The sequence below is a fragment of the Lynx canadensis genome, chromosome X (genome assembly GCF_007474595.2).
Source record: "Lynx canadensis isolate LIC74 chromosome X, mLynCan4.pri.v2, whole genome shotgun sequence".
Lineage (NCBI taxonomy): Eukaryota > Metazoa > Chordata > Mammalia > Carnivora > Felidae > Lynx > Lynx canadensis.
The window spans coordinates 35,121,851-35,145,888 of NC_044321.2; the positions used below are offsets into that span (position 1 = coordinate 35,121,851).

Sequence of the window (24,038 nt, forward strand, 5' to 3'; positions counted from 1 at the left end):
GGACAGGAATGTTCTCACTCACCCCGCTGCGGCCTTTAGAGGAGACAGGCCCCTGCCGCAAACTGCCCTTGGCGGCCTTTCCAGAACCGTCCTGCCTCATTCCATGCTCTCCCTCAGCCCCTGCGCGCCCCGGAGCCTGAGGGTGGGCTTGGCATTCCCTGAGCCTTCGCTTTGGGGGGGCCCAGACCTCACCTCGCTTTGCTAAGCCCCCACGCTCCGCTCCGTCGACTTGGGCCCAGCTGTCATTGCTGTGGCCAAGCCTTGACACGAGCGGCGAGGTTTGTTTTTATTTGCCGTTTCTAAGGCTCCTTCTCTCCCAGGAGCAGGAGGTGATGGGGAAGCTGTAATTTGCTAAACAGGCATTAATCTTCACATCAATCCCGAGAGGCAGGTAGAGCTTCTCAGTCAAAACACACAGGGCTGTGATTAGACAAGACTGGCAAGATAATGCGCAGGGATTTGCGCTCCCCGGCCAAGCCCTGGCTTCCCTGGGGCAGAACTGCTGACCTCGCCCCAGGGCTGTGGCCCACAGAGAACGTTCTTTCTGCAGAAGGGCAGAAGAGCCCGGTGTCCAGGGCCATTTCGCTGCTCCTTTTGCGCCACCCACCCCCCCATCTCTCTCCAGCCGTCCCCTGTCGGACAGGATGGAGGGAAAGTGATGCGGCCTGGGAGGAAGACAGACATAGGTTTGAACCTTGCTCTGCCACTCTTTTCCATTCAACAAATGCTAATGAGTCCCTATTATATCCCTGGCACTTTTTGGTTGTGGGAAACGTGATAAATGTTGGCGGTTCCGGAGGGTCAATCCATAACGCTCTTTTCTTCTCCTCCCGACCGATTGAGAAATAGACGCGGAAGTCCAAAAGGTGAGGCCCGAGATGTTCTTTATTACGGAAAAGGCTATCTTGGCAGATGTGGCTCGAGATCTGTCACGACAATTGTCTTGCTGACGTTCACCCCAGCGTTGATCTGACCCACTCGGCTCCAGGCAGAACTGAAGACCATACAGAGCTGAGATGATGTGCTTTTTCTCAGAGGGGACCCAAACGGGGCTGAGCCCCCTGGACCCGGATTTGCCCTGACTCATCAGATAGTTCACTCACCTCGTTTGCCACCACCCTCCCCACCCACCCCCCGGGCAAAGGTATCCCCTGAGATAAGGATGTGAATGCAAGTAGGGTATTTGGGAGCGGAGGCAGGTTGGGTAACCCCAGGATGTGGCAGTTCGGCTGGGGCGGTGGGGACAGGTGATGTTGATGGCATTGGAGATGCTGGCACGTGGGTTCCCCCACCCCCGACTAGCATGGCAAAGGTGGAGGTGGGAAGGACCAAGGTGGGGTGATCAGAAGGAAGCGGCCGCTGCTTGTGACTTGAGGGGGAAACGAATTACTCCATAACTCTCAAGGACCCCACCCTCCGGATTTTACCTAGGCCTAGAGAGTTCTGACTGGGGCCCCCAATTGATCTTCTCTCGGCTCCAGACATGTCATAGCGTGCATGGGTACACGTGTGCGTGCACATATGTGCACAAATACACGTGCAAACATACATGCACACATAAATACATGTGCACACCTAAATACATCAGTGCACAGCATACAAATTACCCACATACACGGCACGTTCTCACACATACACATTCCTTCACCCTCACCTTTTTTGTTTTGGTGTCTGTGATCCAATCTGGCAGGAAAGGTCTCTCCTTTTTTTTTTTTTTTTTTTTTTTTTAGTGTTTATTCAATTTTTGAGAGAGAGAGAGAGGGAGATGCAGAATCCGAAGCAGGCTCCAGGCTCTGAGCTGTCAGCACAGAGCCGGATGCGGGGCTCGAACTCACCAGCCTTTTATGGGCAGGGCCAGTGCTCCGGGCTCCAGGCCAGTGCTTGCCAACCAGCTCTGTGCTTCCTCATGGGACGCTCAGAGGTAAATGTGTCTGCCCAGCAGACATAGCCAGGACCACCCTCCGCCCCTGCTACTGGACCAGGTGCCACCTCACCTTATCCAACGGGCAGGTCAGCCTTGCCCACAAAGACCCTCCGGCCCTTATTGCCAATCCGGCCTCAGCCAAGGAATGGGTATTCGGGGGGCTGGTGGTTCTGTGGACAGCCTAAGGTCAAGGTGAAAGAGACAGGTTGTAGTCGCTGAAGGAAAGGGGGGCAAAGGAGCCATCACTTTTAGGACCCCACACACCAGTGTCTCATCATAAGTGAGGATGGAATGGGTCATTTTCTTTGTACAGCCTACCGGTCCAGGTTTCCTCTTATCGGATGGCTGCAATGGGGGATCACCTCGTGGTTTACAGGCTGGCAGCACATAGAGATGGAGAACAGACATGGGAGTCTAGAACATGCCAGGTGGGGCCAGCTGAGGGATAACGTCCAAAAGCCCAGCAAGAGGGGAAGCCGCTCAGCCTGCGCGCGGGCCCAACACCCAGCTCCCTCCCAGGGCAGGGGTCTGCTCTATTTGCTTGCGTTACACTCAACCCCCGGGGAGGCCGCCTCATGCATTAAAACAAACTTATGATCTGGAGACGGACCTCAAACGAGAAACAAGGAGATCAGAGCTTTTTGAGTTCCGTTCGTTAGTCCCATCGTCAAAAAGCCCCCCAGGGGAGTGGAAACAGACCTTGGTTGTGCCGGCAGAACATCAGCATCAAAGTCGGGAACTGTCGTAGGGCCGGGCATCAGCCTGACGATAAATCACGAGGACCCCCACCGGGAGCTGGGTGGGGGCTCCTCACGGGGACCACCAAAAGCTGAGACACTGTGTCAGTTAGCTTTTGCTGTGGGACAAAGCATCCCCAAACAACCTTAAAACCTTAAAACCACCACCGTCTGTTTGGCTCACTCAGTAGGCGCCCTCCCGCCGAATGAGGGATAAGAGAGAATGTGTGTTTACTGAGCACCTAGTACGTGCCAGGCTCCGTGACTCTCGGCCTTCGGGCTTTCTCTGGCCTCCAGAGCCTACTGGCCCCCACCTGGTTCAGGCTAGTTGGCGACTTGACATTTCTCCAGGAAGTCCTCAAAGAGTAAAACGACTCCCCGCAGTGTCCCCAGTAGGATTGGGCTCCAGATACCCCCAGTGGGGATCTGCTCGGTGGCGTTTCCTTTATGGACCGCCTCCGATCCCCGGCCCTCGGCCCTTCGGTCACCCGGGAAGTTCTGCTTCTGAGGGCTGGCTGTCAGCTGGAGCAAGGGGCTAAGTGGACCTCGGCTCTCATCCTCCAGCCGGTGGCCTGGGCTTGTTCGCAGGGTGACTGAAGATTCCAAGAGCAGTAAGTGGACAAGCACCATTATGTGAGCGCTTTTTAAGCCTCAGCTTACCTGACTTGCCAAAGCAAGTCAATGACCAAGTCCAAGGTCAGCGTGGGAGGGCAGGGCAGGATTTGGGGTGCGTTCTTTGCAGTCCACCACAGGCGGCATGGCAGGTGTCGCCGCCCAGCCTAGCAAGGACGTCTACTGGCACGGACTTCCCCATGGAAACACAGTCCCAAGCCACACATCTGAGCAGGCTGTGGGCTTCTGCGGGACAGCACCGCATCGGACTTCTATCCCCAGCCCCGGGTCCCAGCACCAGGCGTCCATGCAGAAGAAGCTCGCGGAGTGCATGGGAGGGTATTGACCGCACATCCTTTCTGGCACCAAGGTGGGCAGCAAGATGACTTAAACCTCATCTGGACTCTCCAAAGCCCTCTGTGGCCTGGGGGCCTCATTGGGTGTCCTTGTTCCAGACCGGGGACGCCTAGGGTTTGTGCCGACACATGATTACTTTCACCTTTCTCTTTTGAAAAATGGCCCATGTTTAAGGATTCATAAAACTTAGGAAATGCATCACTGAGCCTATAACGCCGTGAGAGCCCCATGTAGAGAATGACTTAAAAAGAAGATTCATCAAACTAATTACTTCTCCCCCCCCAACCCCCGCCCCCACCCCGCCCCTCTTTCCGCTTGGCTTGCTCAGAAAGATGTACAGCCTCACCGGCTAGGCTGCTTCGAAGCCAGACTCCGGGCCTGCTGGTGTGGGAGGGGCAGTGAAACACCCTGGGTCTCGATCGTTCTCGGACTTTCTGGACAAACAAGAGTTTTTCCTGCTGATTCATCTACTCTAAAGGCTGAGGCCAGGCCAGGGTACCTAAGGGGCGGGAGGAAGAGGGGGGGCAAATATTGGGACGCAGGAAGGCTCTCTGTCATCCACCCCTCTGAGACAGATTCTACACATCCGCATATGATGCCGCATGTCGTGTCCCTTGGGCCCACCTCTGGGCTCACCCACAGCCTCGGTGGACAGTGCCTGAGCCTGCCGACTGCTTCCCACCGCAAGCGCCTGCCTCTTCCTCTCTGCCTCCCTGTCTGGGGCTTTCTGTAGTTGCACGGGAGCTAGCTCCGTAGAGAGCGAGGCTCAGTGCTAGGCTCTGACATCATGAGGGTCAACCCTCGCCAGCAAGGGATGAGAGTTTATGGATAAATACTTCAGCGTCACATCGGCAGTGCATTGAATGCTTGCCCCCCAAAAGATGTGTCCACCCTGAAGCCGTGAATTCGACTTTATTTGGGAAAGGGGTCTTTGTAGACGTAATCAAGTTAGGGATCTCAAAATCATCCTGGATTATTCAAATGGACCTTAAACCCGATGACAAGTGCCCTTAGAAAACAAGGGGAGAAGACACAGAGAAGAGAAGGGGACATGAAGGCGGGGACAGAGATTTTGGAGGGACGCCTCAACGAGCCAAGGAATGCCCAGGATTACTGGCAGCCACCAGAGGCTAGGAAAGAGGCATGGGACGGATTCTCCCCCAGAGTCTCCAGAAGGAAGCGACTCTGCTGACACTTCGGTTTCAGACTTCCAACCTCCGGGGCCCCCGGGTGGCTCAGCCCCTTGAGCGTCCAACTTCTGCTGAGGTCATGATCTCGCAGTTTGTGGGTTCGAGCCCGGCGTCGGGCTCTGTGCTGGCCGCTCAGAGCCTGGAGCCTGCTTCGGATTCTGTGGCTCCCTCTCTCTCTGCCCCTCCCCACCAAAATAAATAAATAAATAGAAACATTAAGAAAAGAAAAAAAAAAAAAAAAACAAAAGACTTCCCACCTCCAGAACTGTGAGCAGCCCGTTTGTGTTGGAAGCCACCCAGTCTGTGGTACTTTGTCGCAGCAGCCCTAGGGCACGAATATAGCTACCCTCGGTGGGATGATTCTGAGATGGGTTCTGAACAGTTCCCAAGAGGTTCCCCAACAGGATCGAGCCCCAGTTGCCCACAGGGACAGCCAGCTCGTGTATACACCTTCGCTGGCCTTTTCCCCTTCCTTGTCTCACCTCCCCACTGCCCTGCTGGGGTCTCCTGGGATCACCTCCCAGTGAACCACTTGCGCCTAATTCCTTGTCTGCTTTTGGGAGCACCCAGACTAAGGGCACACTGTCCCATACCACTCATCCCTTCCTTAGTTCATCCCATCACCATTTATAAGGGAGGTGGGCACAGGGAGTGGCTGTGGTTGACCAAAAATGATGGACCCCCCCCCAAAGTATCTGCATCCTGGTTCTCAGAACTTGGAAGTGGTATCTTATATGGCAAAAGGGATTTTGCGGGTGAGATGAAGTTAAGGGTCTTGCACTGGGGACGTGATCCCGGCTTATCCGAGTGAGCCCAATGTAATCACAAGGGTCCTTCGAAGAGGGGGGTGGGAGGTCAGAGTAGCGGGAGGCGAAGGGCTGTGACCACAGCAGCAGAGGTTGGAGCAGTGCAGCCATGAGCCAAGGAAAACCGGCAGCCTCTAGAAGCTGGAAGGAGCAAAGAGCAGATTGCCCCTTGGAGCTTCCAGAAGGAACCAGCACCTTGATTCTAGGGCCACAAGGTTCATGCAGGACTTTGACCTCCAGAGCTGTGAGGTGATAAATTTGTGGGGTCTTAAGCCACTAAATGTGTGGTACTTTGTGACAGCAGGCTCTACTGAACTCATACAGTGGTTGCTGAGCATAAGCAGGATGCAGTCTTGATTCTGGATTCCACTGGATTCTGCGGTGGATCCCGGGCAAGTTCCTCACCCCCTCTGAGCCTCAGTAGCCTCAGTTTTCAAATGAGCATAGTCATCGGCGTACCTTCCTGCTGCTGCTGTGTGGACCACACGAGGTAGTGTGGGGATAAGCGGTCAAGCACAGCGGCGCCGATGATAGCTCATTAACATTTACTCTTAGCCAGTCGTGGGGCTCCACCTGTTGGAATACCAGGCCCAGTAAGACACAAAATGCAATTCTGATCTTCAGAGACGTCACAGCCTAGAAGCGTGGAGGGGGCCGCTAAGAGTGTCTGGGAAACGGGGATGCCTGAGCCACTGCCCAGAATGGAAGAAAGATGCTTCTGGGTCCCTTGAGTCACAGCAGTTAGGACCTCCGAACTGCCCCTCCTTCACGCCCCCCCTCCCCCCGATGCAAAGGCTCAGTAGGAAGTAATAGTCACAGCTGGGATAGCAGTGGTAAGAGTAGTAACAGTAACTATCGTCACGGCTGTGACATCACCAACGCCCCAGCCTTTGGACTCCAATGTGCTGGCGGAGGCTCAGCCTCCCATCTCAGAAGTCCTCCCTGTCCCGGAGTCATTCGGAATGGCGGGTGTTTTGGGTTCCCGAACCCAATTCCGATGTGTGTAGGGAGTAGGGGGGCTGCTCCCCCCGCCAACAGCAGGCAACTCTCTGGACGCCCTCTGGTCAGTTCTGACACCATCTACCCAGAGACGGTGGCAGATCCCATAGGGTGAGGCCTCAGTCCTACAAGATCGCACACACCCACCCCTCCACATGCCAGTCCTACCTAGTCCAGACTGTCACCGTCTGACTAACCGGCTATCAGTCAGAGGTTCCCGCGACCCCCTCCTTTCTTGGGTTTGATGAATTTGCTACAGCAGCTCACAGAGCTCGGGGAAAGATTTTACTTAGTAGATCATGAGTTTATTATAAAAGGATAAACCTCAGGAACAGCCAGATGGAAGAGACGCAGAGGGCAGGGTTTGGGAAAGGGGTGCGGAGCTTCCTCTCCCAAGTCTCTGCGAGCTCACCAACCCACAAGCTCATCCTTTTGGGTTTTTATGGAGGCTTCGTTACATAGGCGCGATTGATGGAATCATCGCATTGGTGATTGGTGACTGATTCAACCTCCAGCTCCCCCCGCCCCCATCAGGGAGGGTAGGGCAGAAAGTTTCAACCCCCTAATCCCTAGGTTGGTTCCCCTGGCAACCAGCCCCCAACCTGAGGTTTCCAAAAGTCGCTTCATTAACATAACAAAAAGACACCTTTCCGGCTCTCACCTCCAGATTCTTCAAGGGTTCTAGGAACTCCAAGGTTGAAGGCCAAGTATATATTTGTTCTTATAAATCACAATATCACAACAGTCATGGTCACTGCAAAGTCTGGGCTCCCTTGACTCCTAGAAATTCTGCTTCATCTGGGGTGAGTCCTGTACGTGGTGTGGGGAGAATATAGAAGGTTCCATATGGACCTTAGAAGTACTCCTTCTGTTGCCTCCTCGTTGTCTGGTCAGACACCCACCTCCTTCCTGCCCAGTATGTCTTCCATGTGGCCTCTTGGAGGGCTGGGGCTTGGAAACCACACGGTCACAGTGATATTTGCCTTCGGTAAATGAAATGCAGTGTCACTTTAAGAGATAGCTCATACTAGGAGCAGGAGTAACACAGCCTCACCAATGTCTGTGAAAAGGACTTCCCAAGACTCAGGCCGGAGGGACTCCTTTTGTCTGGAATCAGGGAAGGCTCCATGGAGGAGGCGGCATTCAAAGTGGGTACACGCAGGAGCCCCTGGGTGGCTCAGTCGGTTGAGTGTCCGACTCTTGATTTCAGCTCAGGTCGGGACGAAGCCCCGCATCGGGCTTTTCATATTGATGGTGTGGAGTCTGCTTGGGATTCTTTCTCTCCCTCTCTCTCTGCCCCTCTCCTGCTCGTGCTCTCTCGCTCTCTCTTTCAAAATAAATAAATGAACTTCAAAAATTAAAAAAACAAAGTGGGGACATGCAGGGGTGGGGGCAAGTGGTTCTGGGAAGGAATCCCAGGAACAGAGCCAGAGGTGGAAAGGAAATTTACAGGGCGCCAGAAAGGAGCTATCCCAGGCGAACTTCCCTGCGTCAGGGACCCTTTGCAGGCCAGCGACCCACACAGGTGAGTGACAGCACGGGGGGCCAGGAGGAGGGGAGCACCCCATCGTGCCTGCGGCTGGTCTGGTTTGCAGGGGCCGGTCACGGAGGTCGTCAGGAAGGGGTTACAGGGACTGGTGGAGTCAAAGGGCGTCTGCTGTCCACACTTACTTCCCTTCACTCTCTGGAAAGGGTAAACCCGCGAAAACTTTCTGGAGGGCAATTCGGCCGCAGGCCAAAAGCTGTCAAGACTTTCTCGAAAGTGGAGGTAGAATACCTGACCCAGGTGAGCTCATCACAATGTAGTTTATAATAGTGGAAACTTGCAAACGACTTCAAATGAACCATAGGAGGTACGTTTAATAAATGATAACGTTTTCATACAACAGAACACTGGGTAACCATTAACTCAATGTAGATCTATTTTTATCTAGGAAAATACTCACAATCCACTGCTAAGCGAATAGAGCAGTTTCTGAATTAATTCCTATGGCGGCTCCTAATTCTGTTGAAATAAATGTGTCTATACGTATATATTTGCAGAGGTGAGAGTTTGATAAGATGTGCACCACGGTGGGGGTGCCTGGGGGGCTCAGGCAGTTAAGCCTCCGACTCTTGATTTCTGCTCAGGTCGTGATCTCACGGTTTGTGGGTTGGAGCCCCGCTGACAGCTCAGAGCCTGCTTGGGATTCTCTCTCTCCCTCCCTCTCTCTGCCCCTCCCTCTCTCTCTCTCTCAAAATAAAAAACTTAAAAACAAAAAAGCCCTGAGGGGCTATCTCAGGGTAGACAGAACTTTGGATGATTTCAACTTTCACTATGTTGCTCATCTGTGTTGTTGATTTGTGGTGGGCTTTTTTATTTATTTAACAAATGTAGGAGTTGGGATGCCTGGGCGGTTCAGTCGGTTGACTGTCTGACTCTTGATTTTGGCTCAGGTCATGATCCCAGGATTGTGGGATGAGCCTTGCATTGGGCTCTGCACTGAGCGTGGAGCCTGCTGAAGATTCTCTCCCCTTCTGCCCCTCTCCCCCACTCACGCTCTCTCTCTCTCTTTCTCAAAAAAAAAAAAGAAAGAAAGAAAAAAATATATATGTATATATAGGCCCTTGGCTGGCTCAGTCAGTTGAGCATATGACTTTTAATCTTGAAGTTGTGAGTTTGAGCCCCACGTTAGGCAGAGTTTACTTAAAAAAATATATATATACATATATATATATATATATATATATATGTATTGGGGCGCCTGGGTGGCTCAGTCAGTTAAGTATCTGGTTTGGGCTCAGTTCATGATCTTGCGCTTCGTGAGTTCAAGCCCCACATCAGGATCTCTGATGTCAGCGCAGAGCCCACTTGAGATCTTCTGTTCCCCTCTCTCTGCCCCTCCCCCACTCGCATGCCCCCAAAAATAAACATTAAAAAAATTAAAATATATATGTATACTTAACATGTACTACTTACTAAAAAGTTTTTTAAATCTTTTTTAAATTACTTTTGTCATTTTAACATGCAAGTGTTTCTAGGGGCACCTGGACGGCTCAGTCAGTTGAGCGTCTGAGTTCGGCTCAGGTCACGATCTCACGGTTCCTGGGTTCGAGCCCCGCGTCGGGCTCTGTGCTGACAGCTCAGAGCCTGGAGCCTGCTTCGGATTCTGTGTCGCCCTCTCTCTCTGCTCCTCCCCTGCTTGTCTCTCAAAAATGAATAAAACTGTTAAAAAAGAAATTTAAATGCAAGTGTTTCTTTACCTGTATATCCTTACCTATAACGGTATTTGGATGTTCCCATCTGTGCCTGTGTGAGCTCCCCAGGAAGAAACACCCACAGTGGGAGACCCTGAGAATCCTGGGTTGACAGGGTGTTTGGTCAGGATGGTGCACAGCAGCCGTGAGACAGAATCCCAGCTGTGGTGAGGGAGAGTCATAGCAATCACTATTGTCCAAGGGGCAAGGTCAGGCCTTGAACTCAGAGGGAGGCCGAGGGCAGAAGGCAGGGGCCAGAAGGAAGAGCAGGACAGGACCGCAGGCTCGAGCAGTGGGGGCCTCCGTCCTAAAGCCCAGCTGGCACGGGGACCTGGGACCTTAAAGCAGCCGCCGGGGCCGGGACACAAAGAGCTGCTTGGTGCAGTTTGAGCTGGGCACCTTCTGGAACTCCAGGGCGAGTGAGAAAGAAGGAGTTAACATCTGGAATCTTCGAGTGGAGCCGCTCGGAGCGCAAAGCTGCATTTGTGAAAAATGGGCTCAATTTGATATTTGGAGAGCAATGAAATTGAAATCATTTCAAATTTTAAATGCCCGACATATTGAGACCCACCCTCGGAGAGACCTTCCAAACTACCTCGTAGGCTCTCCGTGCCCAGCTCCAGGAGGGGATTCGCTTCTTTGTCAAAAAGATTCCTCTCCTCGAGCTGGAAAACAAAAGGCCCCGGGGTTGGCGGGTCTCCCTGAGCCAGAGCCCGCTGTGTGCAGCCGAGAGCCTTTTGCGTGGGCCGGAGGACTGTGGTTTCCTTCCTCTCTCAGGTAATGAATTTGATCTAATGGGACTGTCTAAATGCCCAGATACCATGGTGATAGGCACCCCATAAACACAGAGATAAACAGGTAGAGAGATATATGGAGGCAAGCATAATTTGCTTCTAAGTGCCTTTTCACTAGTATAAATAAAGCAGGAAAATAAAGTTGTTGGACGCACTCGCAATACTAATGTAAGGAGGAAATTAAGCACTAATTACGGCGTTAAGGATAAATGAAAAGGCCCACGCGGTCCGGATGCGAGTGTGGAGGGAGCAGGAGTGGGACAGCTGGGGGAAAAGGCACTGGGTAGCCACGGCCACCTCCCCCAGCTCGTGGGGGGGGGGGGAAGCCACCTGCAGGCACTTCCCACAGGCCCTGTGGCTTCCTGTGTTTCTCTGCCAGATGCCAGGGGGCATCCTTGGGCTGGGCTGGGGAGGGAGGGCGGCGGGCCGAGGGTTAATGCCTCGGAAGTGCAGAACCACCCTCAACCACTGAGAAATGGGAATTGAAAGATAAATAGCTCAGCTTCCTGGCCTCTCGGCAGGAGGAAGATATTCCAGTGTCTTCTACGTAGTCCTTCAGAGGGCCTCCGCGGCCCGCGGGGTAATCCACCCCGGAACAGACCGTAACTGGCTTTCCCCACTTCCCTTTTCTCACTTCCCCACCCGACCATCGCTGTGCTTCCGGCACAAATAACAACCCGCACCTACATCCTGGCCTCGGGGGCCCCCCTGTGCTCTGAGGGGAACCCAAACCAAGATGGGGGGTTTTGCACCCGCTGAAGCAGAGCCTGGAGCCTTCGGACAGCTTGGGCGGTAGCCCAGGGCCGGCTCCCACGGGGGGCCCCCTGCTTGATCTAATGTTCTGCTGTCTCCGTCTTCAAATCCTCAATAACTTTATCTCTGAACTTGGGTTTCCCAAGCAGCGGCCGAAACAACGCTGGGTGATGACCCTGGCTGGCTGCCAGCTCCGGGCTCTGCAGACAGCACAACCCAAGGGATTCCCTGGCAAACCGGGGCACACGTAGCCCCGGAGCAGCAGGGCCCCAAGGCCCAGACCGGTCATCCCGATGGCAGCTGCATGGAGGAAGAGAGGAGCTCCACACGGACTTGGCGCTGGGACCCTCGGTGGGAAGCCAGCGTGCTCGTCAACGTGTGGTCCTCTTCCCTGCGGCGTCTGCACAAATGTTGGGTCTCCAGCCTGAGCTCCTGGACAGGAACTGCCTGAGCTCAGACGGTAAACGTTGACGTTAAATTTGTAGAAACTAAAAGCGCGCCCGTGGACGTTGCGCTAAAGCGTATCAGGGAGTTAGAGGTTTTGCATGAGTTTAGAACCTCGGGCTTTGAATTTTTTTTTTTCTTGAGAGAGAGGGAGAGAGAGAGAGAGAGAGAGAGACAGGGGGATGGGGCAGAGAGGGACACAGAGGATCCGAAGCAAGCTCTGCGCTGACAGCAGACAGCCCAACTTGGAATTTGAACCCACAAACCGCGAGATCATGTACCGAGCCAAAGTCAGATGCTCAACCAACTGAGCCACCCAGACGCCCCTAGAACCTCAGGTTTTGAAGACCCCTGCCACACTGTGTGACAGATATCCACAGGCTTAGGAACAGAAATTAAATTTAAAGATCATCAAACTCAACAGAAAAGAGCGCGATTTTCATAGGAAGTTTCGGATGAACCAATTATTAGCAAAGACAAGTTTAAAATTAATTTTTCCTTGTAATTGAAGGTACAATAATACAATGCATAAACAGGCATTTTGAATTACATATAAATCATGAAGCCACTTTTAATTTCTTCTATGACCTCCACGAGTTGCAGGAAATGTCAGAGAAAATATTAAAATGCCTTTGTATAAATTTACATTTCAAATTAAATTCAGACTTAGACGAAACTGATTTGTATAGCTAAATTTTTTTTGGAAAAAAATGTTCTGTGAGACTCAGCTCTCGATGTATTGAAATTTTTGAATTTCAAAACATAATATATTTTGAAATAATTCATCAGAAATGTATCCCGATGTTGTCAGAGCCCCATAAAGACTCTAAAGAGATCTGGTAACAGTTGCAGCAGCAGAGAGATCCTTTTCAAAATTAAAAATTACCAAAGTTACCTGCAACCTCACATTTGCCGAGGGTGACTGATGTCACGTTCAATTTATTTTGATTGAAAATGAAGTAGCTACAAGTATAAATTCTGATGACCTAATAAATGAATTTGCAGAAAAGTGAGCCAGAAAATATGGTCAACCATGATATCACATTAATAAAGTATTATTTATTTTAGTGCAGAAAATCGTGCCGCCGAAAAAATAGTTTTGCAATTTGTACGGTTTTGTTGTTATTCATGTATCACTGTTATTCGTATTGTGGTGGTTTTTTTTAATGTTTATTTATTTTTGAGAGAGAGAGAGCAGGGAGGGGCAGAGAGAGAGAGGGGACAGAGGATCCGAAGCGGGATCCACGCTGACGGCACAGAGCCCCATGCTGGGCTCGAACTCACGAACAGCGAGATCATGACCTGAGCCAAAGTCAGACACTCAGCTGACTGAGCCACCCAGGTGCCCCACTCATAGTGTGTTTTATAGGTAAGAAAACATTTTTTGGGGCGCCTAGGTGGTTCATTCACTTGAGCGTCTTGACTTCGGCTTAGGTCACGATCTCGCTATTGGCGGGTTCGAGCGAGCCCCGCGTTGGGCTCTGGGCTGACAGCTAGGAGCCTGGATGGAGCCTGCTTCAGATTCTGTGTGTGTGTCTCTCTCTGCCCCTCTCCTGATCATGCTCTGTCTCTCTCGTTCTCTCAAAAATAAACATAAAAAAAAAAAAGAAAAAAAGAAGACATTTTTAAAGGAGAAAGATTTATGCTTTAATAACTGTAACAGCACTTTTTGGGGGCTTCTTAAACAAAGGGCCCTGCATTTTCACTTCGCACTAAGCCCCACAAATTATGGCGGCAGCCTTGCCTGCCGAGTTTGCTCACCGAGTTTCCTAGGGCAGGCAGGTTAGGCCTTGGTCTCCTAGAATGACAGGAATGACAGGCTTTCTTCTCATTCCTGCTGCAGCCCTCCCTCCATCTTTGTTTGCGTGGTTGGCCATAGTGACAACAAGAGGTAAACTGTAGGGGCGCCTGACTGGCTCAGCCAGCGGAGGATGTGATTCTTGATCTTGGGGTCATGAGTTCGAGCCCCACATTGGGGGTAGAGTTGACTTAAAAAAAAAAAAGTAGGGGTACCTGGGTGGTTCAGTCGGTTAGGCGTCCAACTTCCACTCAGGTTGTGATCTCATGGTTCATGAGTTCGAGCCCCACATCAGGCTCTGTCCTGACAGTTCAGAGCCTGGAGCCTGCTTCGGATTCTGTCTTCCTCTCTCTCTCTGCCCCTCCCCTGCTCACACTCTGTCTCTCTCTGTCTCTCAAAAATGAATAAACATTTAAAAAAAATTTTTTTAAAGGTAAATTGTAAGGAGTTCTTGGGCCTGGGACCTTCTTTAACCCGTTTCACAAACTAGGTCTTTGTCATCCAGCCATTGGCTGCAGGCTTCTCTTGGGCAAGGAAGTTCACTGTACTGGAGGACAGTTCCTGAGAAAGAACACAGCTCAAGAGGCATCGGCAGCTGGGGGCCGGGTAGCTTGGCCTTGAAGAGGGATCTGGGTAGAACCCAACAGTACCTACTACAGTCTACCCCTTTGCACCTCTGTGTTCACTTGCTTCTTGTAATGAGTTCACTCTGCTTGGGGAGTGCTTGTCCAGGGTTCTAGAGTCTTGTTTTCTGGGAAAATTAAGAGAAAGGTTAGTGGGAGAACTATAGTCTCTGCCTGCTGCAGTTGATTTGGAAGCCATAATAAGTGGTCCTGCTCCTCCTCCTCCTCCTCCTTCTCCATATTTTATAGATTCCCCTCTACTGGCACCACTTTTATTTAGTTGCCTTTTCTGGTGAGGTGATAAAGACCCTTATGCTTGAAAGGTCTGAACCCTGGGTCACCATGGCCCTCTTAGGCTGTGACCGACATACTTGTCCATTTACCATGAATATTGGGCATAAGAGCACCAAGAGATTCTTCATTGGGTCATTTGGGAGCCAGACTCCTCACTGTTCCAGTTATGTAGCAGCCGCTCTATCTCCTCCTAATGATCAGGGCTCCACTACCCCTGCCAGGATGGTGACTCCTTTCTCTGCCTGCCGGTCACTTGGCGGGAGGTCAAGAGACTGGGAGGCCACTGAATCTTGAAGTTTAACAAAAGACTTACTGTATCCCCTAGCGCATGCGTTCCTTTTTTGAGAACCAAGACCTGTAGATCCACATTACAGGGACCAGAAGCATGAATTCCCCGAGTGGATCCAACATGATTGATATGAATTTGGGCGCCTCCTATATCTACCTCTTGGTTCCTGGATCCACATATCCTACTCTTGAGGCTACCGCGCTGTGTAGTCATCGTTGATTTTGAGTATGTACAATGTCCTGGAGGATGGCCTCCCATCCTTACAGAATATATTTTCCAAGCTGGTGCGTCGGCAGCACCATTCACAGGCCGGCTCTCTGCTCTATCATGCCAACAGCTCCCGGGCGGTGCAGTGTGTGGTAGAACCAGAGCATCCTGCGGTCACGTGCCCACTGTCATGCCTCCTTTGCTACAAAGAGGGACCCTCCGTCTGAGGTGATGTTCTGTAAGAATCCACATTAGTGAATCAAATGCTCTTGTAAGCCCTCAGGTAGTGATACTAGCTGAGGCCCTGGGGACAGGAAAGGTAAACCCATATTGCATGGTGATCCCAGTCAAGATGAATCATTGCCCTTTCCAGGGTGGAAGTGAACCGGCTACCAAGTGGACAACTGGTCTCCTTGAGGAATGGGGCCATGTTGGAAGTCTAGCGTTGGTCTCTGTTAATGACAGGTGGGACCTGTAACAGTGCCAATAGCCAGATCAGCCTTAGTGAGAAGGAGCCCATGTTGTGGGGCCCATGAATAACCTCTATCGCTGCCATCATGATGATTTCATTCATGCACCTCTTATGCCATTGTGCCAGCATTGGGGTGGCCAGTGACGGAGCATGGCTGACGTCAACTGACAGAACTTTTTGTCTGCTTGGTTGTTTAGTGCCTCTTCTGTGGTAGACGCTCTCTGGTGGTTATTTGTGTGTGATAGAAAGACCTTCATACTTTGTGCAAACCCCCCTACATCCCTCCACATGCCTCTTCCCCAGACCTGTTTGTCCCTCATCTTCTAAACATTCTCCTTCCTGGACCCTGACCAACCAGCCTGGCCATTTGCCACTGCCTGTGGGTCTGTATTTTCTCACTTCGGGCCACTTGTTCTGAACAAGGCAAATTATCAAGTGCGCCATCTACATCTGTGACCATTGAGAGGATTTCTCCTCATTTCTGTCTTTCAGGGTCATCCCCGAGGGGGGCTGACCTGTGGCAGCATTTCGTTTTCAGCTTGACCGATCTGTGACTCAACCTCAGCCTTTTCCCTTATCCATCAGCTGGTCATAAAGGACCCCAAAATGCGGTCATCTGAGGTGAGCCGAGGGAAAGATGCTGGTGTGACAGTGGTGGATGACATGAGCATCTAGGCCACCTGTTTGTGCAGCTTGCACGTGCTCGCTGGTCCTGCTTGTACCCAATCCAAGAATACCATTCTTGTTTCCTTTTTTGTAATGTTTATTTTTATTTTTGGAGGGAGGTAAAGGGGGAGGAGCGGAGAGAAAAGGGAACAGAGGATCTGAAGTCGGCTCTGCACTGGCAGCAGAGAGCCTGCTGCGGGGCTCGAACCCACAAACCGTGAGATCGTGACCTGAGCTGAAGTCGACACTTCACCGACTGAGCCACCCAAGCGCCCCCACGAATATCATTCTTATCACACAGTGGATTGCTCCTGGGCCTGCCCAAACTTATGATTTGGTAGGTCTTACAGTCCCAACTCATGACGGGCAGTTCTGATCACATGATCACGCGATGTCCCATATTTGGGTGCTCTGTCCCTATCGGGGCTCAGTAGCATGCAGGGAGCTGCTTTCTGAACGGCATGGCGTGGCCTTGCTCCAGAAGCTAGAACTAGGCACTTACCTTGTGATTCTTCTGTTGGGGCTTGCCATAAACTCCATCCAGCGTCTAATCCCATTACCCTTATCTCTACTATAAGGTCACATGACCCAAGCCCCAGGGCTGTTTGCAACGCAGCCTGGACTTGCGGCAGAGTTCTTTCCTGCTCTGGGCCCCACTCAAAGTTGGCAGCCTTCTGTATTGTCCAGTTAATGGGTATCCCCACGCGCAGAACATGCTACCCCAAGATCCTGAGGAGGCGTACCAAACACGGCGCTCCTCTCCGAGTGGTGAGACAAAATGCAATAAGTTGCCTTCTGCTTGGTCGAGGATGTCCCAGCATGCCCCAGCCCACCGGGTCCCTCAAACTTCCACTGATGTGATAGGGCACTAACTGTCACAGGGTTTATCTCCCACTCGTGGGAGTTCATGTGTCTTATCAAGACCTCCAACATACTTACCACTTGTCGCTCAACTGTTCCGATTAACAAGACACCATCAACGTGGCGCATCCACGTGATGTGCAGATGTCCAGATGGCCCAGAGCCCTCCAGATTATGAGAGAGAGGCGGGAAGTTAACATGGCCCTGGAGCAAGACCATCCGTGTCTGCTGTTGTCCACCCCACAAAAATACAAGTCATTAGAGATAGAAAATAAGGTATTAGGCAGATCCACGGCCATACACGCACGGTGTGCTGGCAGCAAAGATACCATGTTGGGTAAAGCACCTGTAGTTGGAACCGCTCGATCAAGTGACCCACCCTCATTCGCCACGATCCATCCAGATCGTTCAGGGGCCAGACTTGGGAATTAAATGGGGATACGTTGGGAACTACCAACTCTGCATTCTTTACATCGTTGAGGGTGACCCTAATCTCTGCCATCCCCCCAGGATGTGATACCGCTTAGGATTCACTCTCTTGGCTTGGTGGCTGAGGGGGGCATTTCAGAAGCTTCTACCTCATCTCCTTCACTATGGTGGCCCTTACTCCGTAGGCCAAAAACTCCAGGATGAATGGGGGTTCTGCTAACCGCCCCCCCTAAATAAGTGCATTCCAATTAGACATCCAGGGAGCAGAGAAATGACCGCTGGGTAGGTTCATGGACCCAATGGAACCACCACTAGTCAGACCTGGGCCCAGATTCCATTTATTATCCTGATGAAGGGCCCAGAGTGGAGTTTTGTGTCCCTGGTGTCAACGTTTGTACCAACAATCCTTGAAAAGTCTGCATAGTCTCTCTCTCTCTCTTTTTACAGCTCTGTTACCCAAGCAAATGGCCATAGGACTCTCTGCAAAGGGAATGAGCCTCAACCAACTAGCAGTGGGAGTTGATGAGTCAGTACCCCAGCTTCCTTGCTCATCTGGGAGAACAATTGTGCTTCACACTGTCCCCCGGGGTTCCCCAGAGCAATTGTGCCCCAGTTGCCCACAGAGGTCACCTGCTGTTTCGCTCAGCCTTGATCAGCCTTCCTCCCTGCACGGTCTCACTTCCCCAGTCCATCACTGTCCTCCTTGGGACCTCTTCCCAAGTGAACTACTTGCACCTACATCCTGGTCTCAGAGTGCACTTCTTGGGGAAACCACACTAAGGTATCAATGCAGAAAGAAGTGACCGGAGAAGCCATAGTGTCTCTTCGTGACGTTGAGGCACTTCCGGTTTATGTGCACAGCGGTGCAGGAAAGGTCCCATCAGCCTCCGTGGTAACCCCGTCCAACATTTAATTCTCGCTGCCAGACCTTTGCTTTTTATTCTCAACCCTCAATCCCTCCTGCTGGAATTTCAAACCACTTCATCATCTTATGATTTTTTTTTTCCTTTTTTTCTGAGCGATAGAGAACAGCCGACCACCAACTTCGGTGTAAGAGCCCCTTATATGCTGGAGCGTGGGTATTAATCTTTCCTTCCCCAGGCTGAAGAATCCAGGTTCTTTAAATGAGTGCCCATCGGTCCCGTTTTCCAGGCTTTTAATCATCTTTGCGGCTGTAAGCTGTCACCCCCAGCTGCTCACCATAGACCAGCCTGCAGGCTTCTGGAGACCACCAGATGCATGTCTTAACCCAGAGAATTTCACAGGAGGGGAGGCGCCCCAGCCGCTGTAAATCACTCTCCCCCTGGCCTCCTCCCCAAAGCCAGAGAACAAGCCCCAGCTTGCTGTTGAAGGCCATAAAACTTCTCTTCTTTAAAGGGCCCCTTTGTTGGGTATGTTCATTGTAGCAGGCATGCAAGTCCGCCAAGGGCCCATAAAACTTCCACGGGCTTTGTGCGGGTGACCCCACAGGCCTGCGCCTTAGCAATCCCACCCTTAAGCCCACAATGAAACGGTTTCTGGGTTCACCCAGAAACAGACTGGACTCAATTTGCCTTGTGATTTGTTTGTTAGCTTTACAAATGGCTTTTGAGGCCAGACAACCCCTCCTAACCCTGACTACTTGATGACTGGAAGCCCCGGGACTTCCCGGCGAACTGTGGGGGGCTCTCAGGTCTCCATGGAGATTTCAAAACAATTCACCTCAAGGGAAAAGCTGTTGCTGCCCTTGAAGGGTGAGCCAGCGTTCGGACGCAGCTGGGCTGTCCCGTCTCTGGGAAGCAAAGGTGTTTCGCCTCACGCCCGCGCCGGCATGGTCCGGGGCCCCGCTCCCTGAGAAGCTCCGAGGTTCTTGCCTGGTCCCTGACGCCGAATCTGCTCCAGCAACCCTGCCGGTCTTGGTAAGCAAAATCCAAACAAAGCCAATCATCAGGAGGTTGATATTTATCTTAGACCAAGCTTTAGCGGTTAAGAGCACAGGCTTCAAACAACCCGAATGTCCATCCGCAGTGGAATAGGTATTTATTTATACAATGGGGTATAAAAGAACAAAGCACAGATATACACCACCACATGGACGAATCACCCAGACACTCTGCTGAATGAAAGAAGCCAGACATATTAAGAGGGAATAGTACACACTTCCATTTATACGAAGCTTAAAAACAAGCAAGACTTAACGTATGGTACTAAAAGTCATAACCACAGTTACCTCTGGGAGGCAAAGAGGGGGTGGTATTGACTGCAGAGGGACCCAAGAGAACTCTCTGGGGGGTGATAGAAATGTTCCATATCTTGTGCTGAGTGCCGGTCGTACACACATTTGACTGGGTACAGGTATATATGCATATAAAAAGTAATCGAGTTGTCCACTTAAGATCTGTGCTCTTTACGGCATGTAAATTATACATAGGATCATATGGGGGGGGTGGAACCCCTACTTCTGACCCACAGAACTGTGAGCTAATAAATGGCTGTTGTTTTGAGCTGCTAAATGTGTAGTGATCTGTTATACAGCCAGAGAACACGCAGCCTGCGGAACCAATGTGAAAATCACATTAGTGAATGTGTGTAAAAACTCTTGGAGAGCTAGAAAGCGGCTTATAAATGGGAGGTTGATTATTGTCCTATTAAAAACAAGCCTCCAACTTTGACCACAGGAAATGATTTAGAATCAACCAACCCAGGGCTTTGGAGTTAAACAATCATGGGTTAAAATCCTGGTTCTGCCACTTATTAGCCATCTTTTAATCGGGTTATTTAATCTCTTGAAGACTTAGTGTCCTGGGAATAGAAATCTGTGTCTCGTAAGGTTGTTATGATTCTCAAATATCCTAGTGCCTGGCACAGATTAAAGTACTCGATATACTGAAAGCCATGGGTGTACCAGGCCCGGAGTGTGGCCAGTTCAGATGGGGACAGATCAGGAGGCTCCGGGAGAGAGACTTCCCACAAGATGAAATAGACTGAATACTTGACGTGTCTGAATGTCTTCAGAGATTGAAATATCTGGCAAAGTTTACAGTCGTGTTACTTATAAGTATGTAGAAAACGAAGAAAACCAAAAGTTAAATAACTATTAACTCCAGGGGAGAATTGTGCAAGACGAAAAAAACAACAACAACAACAACATAATTCACTACATGGATCAGTTGAATAAAATATTTATAAAACATTTAAACATTTAATAAGACAAACATTGACTAGGGGCACCTGGGTGGCCCTCAGTCAGTTAAGCGTCCGACTTTGGCTCGGGTCGTGATCGCACGGTTCAGGGGTTCGAGCCCCGTGTCAGGCTTTTTGTTGTCATCACAGAGCCCACTTCAGATTCTGTCTCTCTCTCTCTCTCTTTCTACCCCTCCCCCGCTTCTGCATGCATGCTCGCTCTCTCTCACTCTCTCTGTCTCAAAAATACAATAATAAGCTTCTACGTTTTTATCTTTTAAGTTTTATCTTAAAAAAAAAGATAAACAGTAACTAGCGACCCAATCAAAAGTACAATATAACTATATTGGGAGCACAGGGAGGGAAGGGCACATGTGTGTGAAAAGGGCAGGAGGAGAAATGAAAAAAAACATTTTTTCAAGAATGGATTAATGGGGGCACCTGGCTGGCCTAGTCCCTAGAGCATGCAACTCTTGATCTCGGGGTCATGAGTTTGAGCCTCACATTGGGTGTAGGGTTACTTTTAAAGAAAAGGCTCCTGGGTGGCTCAGTTGGTTAAGCGTCTGACTTCGGCTCAGGTCATGATCTCGCGGTTTGTGGGTTCGAGCCCCGCGTCAGGCTCTGTGCTGACAGCTGGGAGCCTGGAGGCTGCTTCAGATTCTGTGTCTCCCTCTCTCTCTGCCCCATCCCCACTCATGCTCTGTCTCTCTCTGTCTTAAAAATAAATAAAACGTTAAAAAAAATTTTTTAATAAAAAAGAAAAGAAGAACGAGGCACCTGGGTGGCTCAGTAGGTTAAGCATCTGACTGTTGATTTCAGCTCAGGTCATGACCTCATGCTTCATGGGTTCCAGCCCCACGTCAGGCTCTGCACTAATGATGCAGAGCCTGTTTCCGATTCTTTGTCTCTCCCTCTCTCTCTGCCCCTCTCCTGCTTGCTCTCTTTCCCTCTCTCTCTAAATAAATAAATAAACTAAAAAAAATAGATTATTATGCCTAATTTGATCATCATAAGTGAAAGATATTTTTAGTCCATTAAAGATTTTAACTTGTAAAAAAAAAAAGATATAATGATAATAATATTTTAAGAGCACAGCAATCATGGGATTTCAGGGGAAGCTCAGAATCATCTGGGCAGGACAACATTTCCCTGTCAGAGGGACAGCTGCAAGGTTCTAAAAGGTACAGAAACTTCTAGCAAGTAAAAAATAAAATTTCTTTATATTTTACTTTGGGGAGGTAAAAAACAAAATAGTAAACAAATGTGAAGGTATCTGCCTGTGCCACTTCCGTTGCACAGACAAAATGGCGTGCAGGTGGCCATGTTCAGGAGTGCGTCCAACGTCATCCATTCCCCAGGCTTGCCAGACCCACTGCTGAACACGCTCGCATCCGGCTGACAATTATTGCTGAGGGCCTGTAACAAAATGGGGGCTCATCAGCCCTGTGTTGGTTGATTCTAAATCATTTCCTGTGGTCAAAGTTGGAGACTTATTTTTAGTAGGACAATAATCAACCTCCCGTTTGTAAGCCACTTTTTTTTTTTTCAACGTTTATTTATTTTTGGGACAGAGAGAGACAGAGCATGAACGGGCGAGGGGCAGAGAGAGAGGGAGACACAGAATCAGAAACAGGCTCCAGGCTCTGAGCCATCAGCCCAGAGCCCGACGCGGGGCTCGAACTCACGGACCGCGAGATCGTGACCTGGCTGAAGTCGGACGCTTAACCGACTGCGCCACCCAGGCGCCCCTGTAAGCCACTTTTTAACCCTCCAAGAGTTTTTATGTACATTCACTAATTTGATTCTCCCATCGGTCCCGCAGGCATGAAATGAGTCATTGTTTTCATTAACTGAGAAGCTGAGGCTCAGAGAAGGTGAGTGGCATGTCCTTGGTCACACAGTAAACTGGAGGCAGGACCAATGTTAGAACCGAGGTATACTCGTGTTCTCTGGCTGTATGACAGATCGCTACACATTTAGCAGCTCAAAACAACAGCCATTTATTAGCTCACAGTTCTGTGGGTCAGAAGTTGGGGCCCGGCATGGCTGGATTCTCAGCTCAGGTTGTCACCACGCTACAATGAAAGGTCAGCCAGGCCTGTGATCTTGCCTGGAGCTTAGGGTTCCCTTTTGTGTTCATTCAGGTTGTTTGCAGGATTCCGTTCCTTGCGGTTGTAGGATTTAAGGTTCCCATGTTCTTGATGACTGTTGGCCTGGGCTCACTTTGAGCTTCTAGAGACCACTTTTGGGTCCTTGCTAACGTGCCCCCAACACCTTCAAAGCCAGGAATGGAGAACCTCCCTGACACCAGATATTGGATCCTTCTCATTTCAGAGAAGCCTGGTCTCTTTTAGGCTCACCTGATTAGGTCAGACCCGCCCAGGATAATCTCCCTTTCTTAAAGTTGACTGTAATACAGCATAATCTAACCACAGGAATGGTATGCCATCATATTCATAATTCCTTCCCACACTCAAGGGGAGGGAATTCTATAGACCCTGGACCCGTGGGGGCCATCTCAGAATTCTGCCAACCACAGGAAGTGTGCTGGAATAGCACTTTCCCTGCTGTAGGGAAGGCTTCCTTGACAACTCATTTTGAGAGTTCCATGCCCATCCCAGATTATATTTAAAAAAAAAAAGAAAAACCAGACCTATCATTATAAAATTGGCTTAAAGGGATGCCTTTGAGCTGACACATTACAGCTATGCTGTTGAAATTGTATAATGTGTCTGCTTCAGCTCATTACAACAAAGATTTAGAAGTTTTTAAAAAATGTTTATTTACTTATTTTGAGAGAGAAAGTATTCACGAGCAGGAGGGGGGGAGAGAGAGAGAGAGAGAGAGAGAGAGAGAGAGAGAGAGAGAAAATATCTTAAGCAGGCTCCACGCTCAGCACAGAGCCCGATGCAGGGCTGTCTCATGAATTGTGAGATCATGACCGGAGTCAAGATCAAGAGTGGGACGCTCAACCAACCGAGCCACCCAGGCGCCCCAAAGATTTGTAATTTCTTCAAAGAATCATTCGCCAGGAATAAACCAGTCGCAAAAAGACAAATACTGTAGGATTACACTTATTGGAAGTATCTCGAGTAGTGAAATTCACGGAAGCAAAAAATGGAACAGTGATTGCCAGGGGCTGGGAGGAGGGGGAGGGAAATTGTTCAATAGGGCTGGAGTTTCAGTTTTGCAAGATGAAAAAGTTCTGGAGGTTGGTTTGCATGACAGTGTGAATACACTTAACACTACTTAACTGTATACTTAAAAATAGTTAAGATAATAAACTTTAGGTTGTGTGGCTTTTTTTTAAAACCACCGTTAAAAATAAATTAAAAGAGACAAAAAAAAGAGTCACTCAGGAAAGCTTTTTGTGAAGTACAAAAG

The 24,038-nt window shown here is 50.2% G+C and overlaps 1 long non-coding RNA gene across 1 annotated transcript; it reads left to right on the top strand.

Annotated features, from left to right (window-relative positions):
* Positions 1-16,424: 16,424 nt before the first annotated feature.
* LOC115507034 lies at positions 16,425-23,294 on the top strand. The gene is made up of 2 exons (XR_004343251.1): positions 16,425-19,390; positions 22,477-23,294. It is a non-coding gene; the product is annotated as an uncharacterized LOC115507034 (long non-coding RNA).
* The last annotated feature ends 744 nt before the right edge of the window (positions 23,295-24,038 follow it).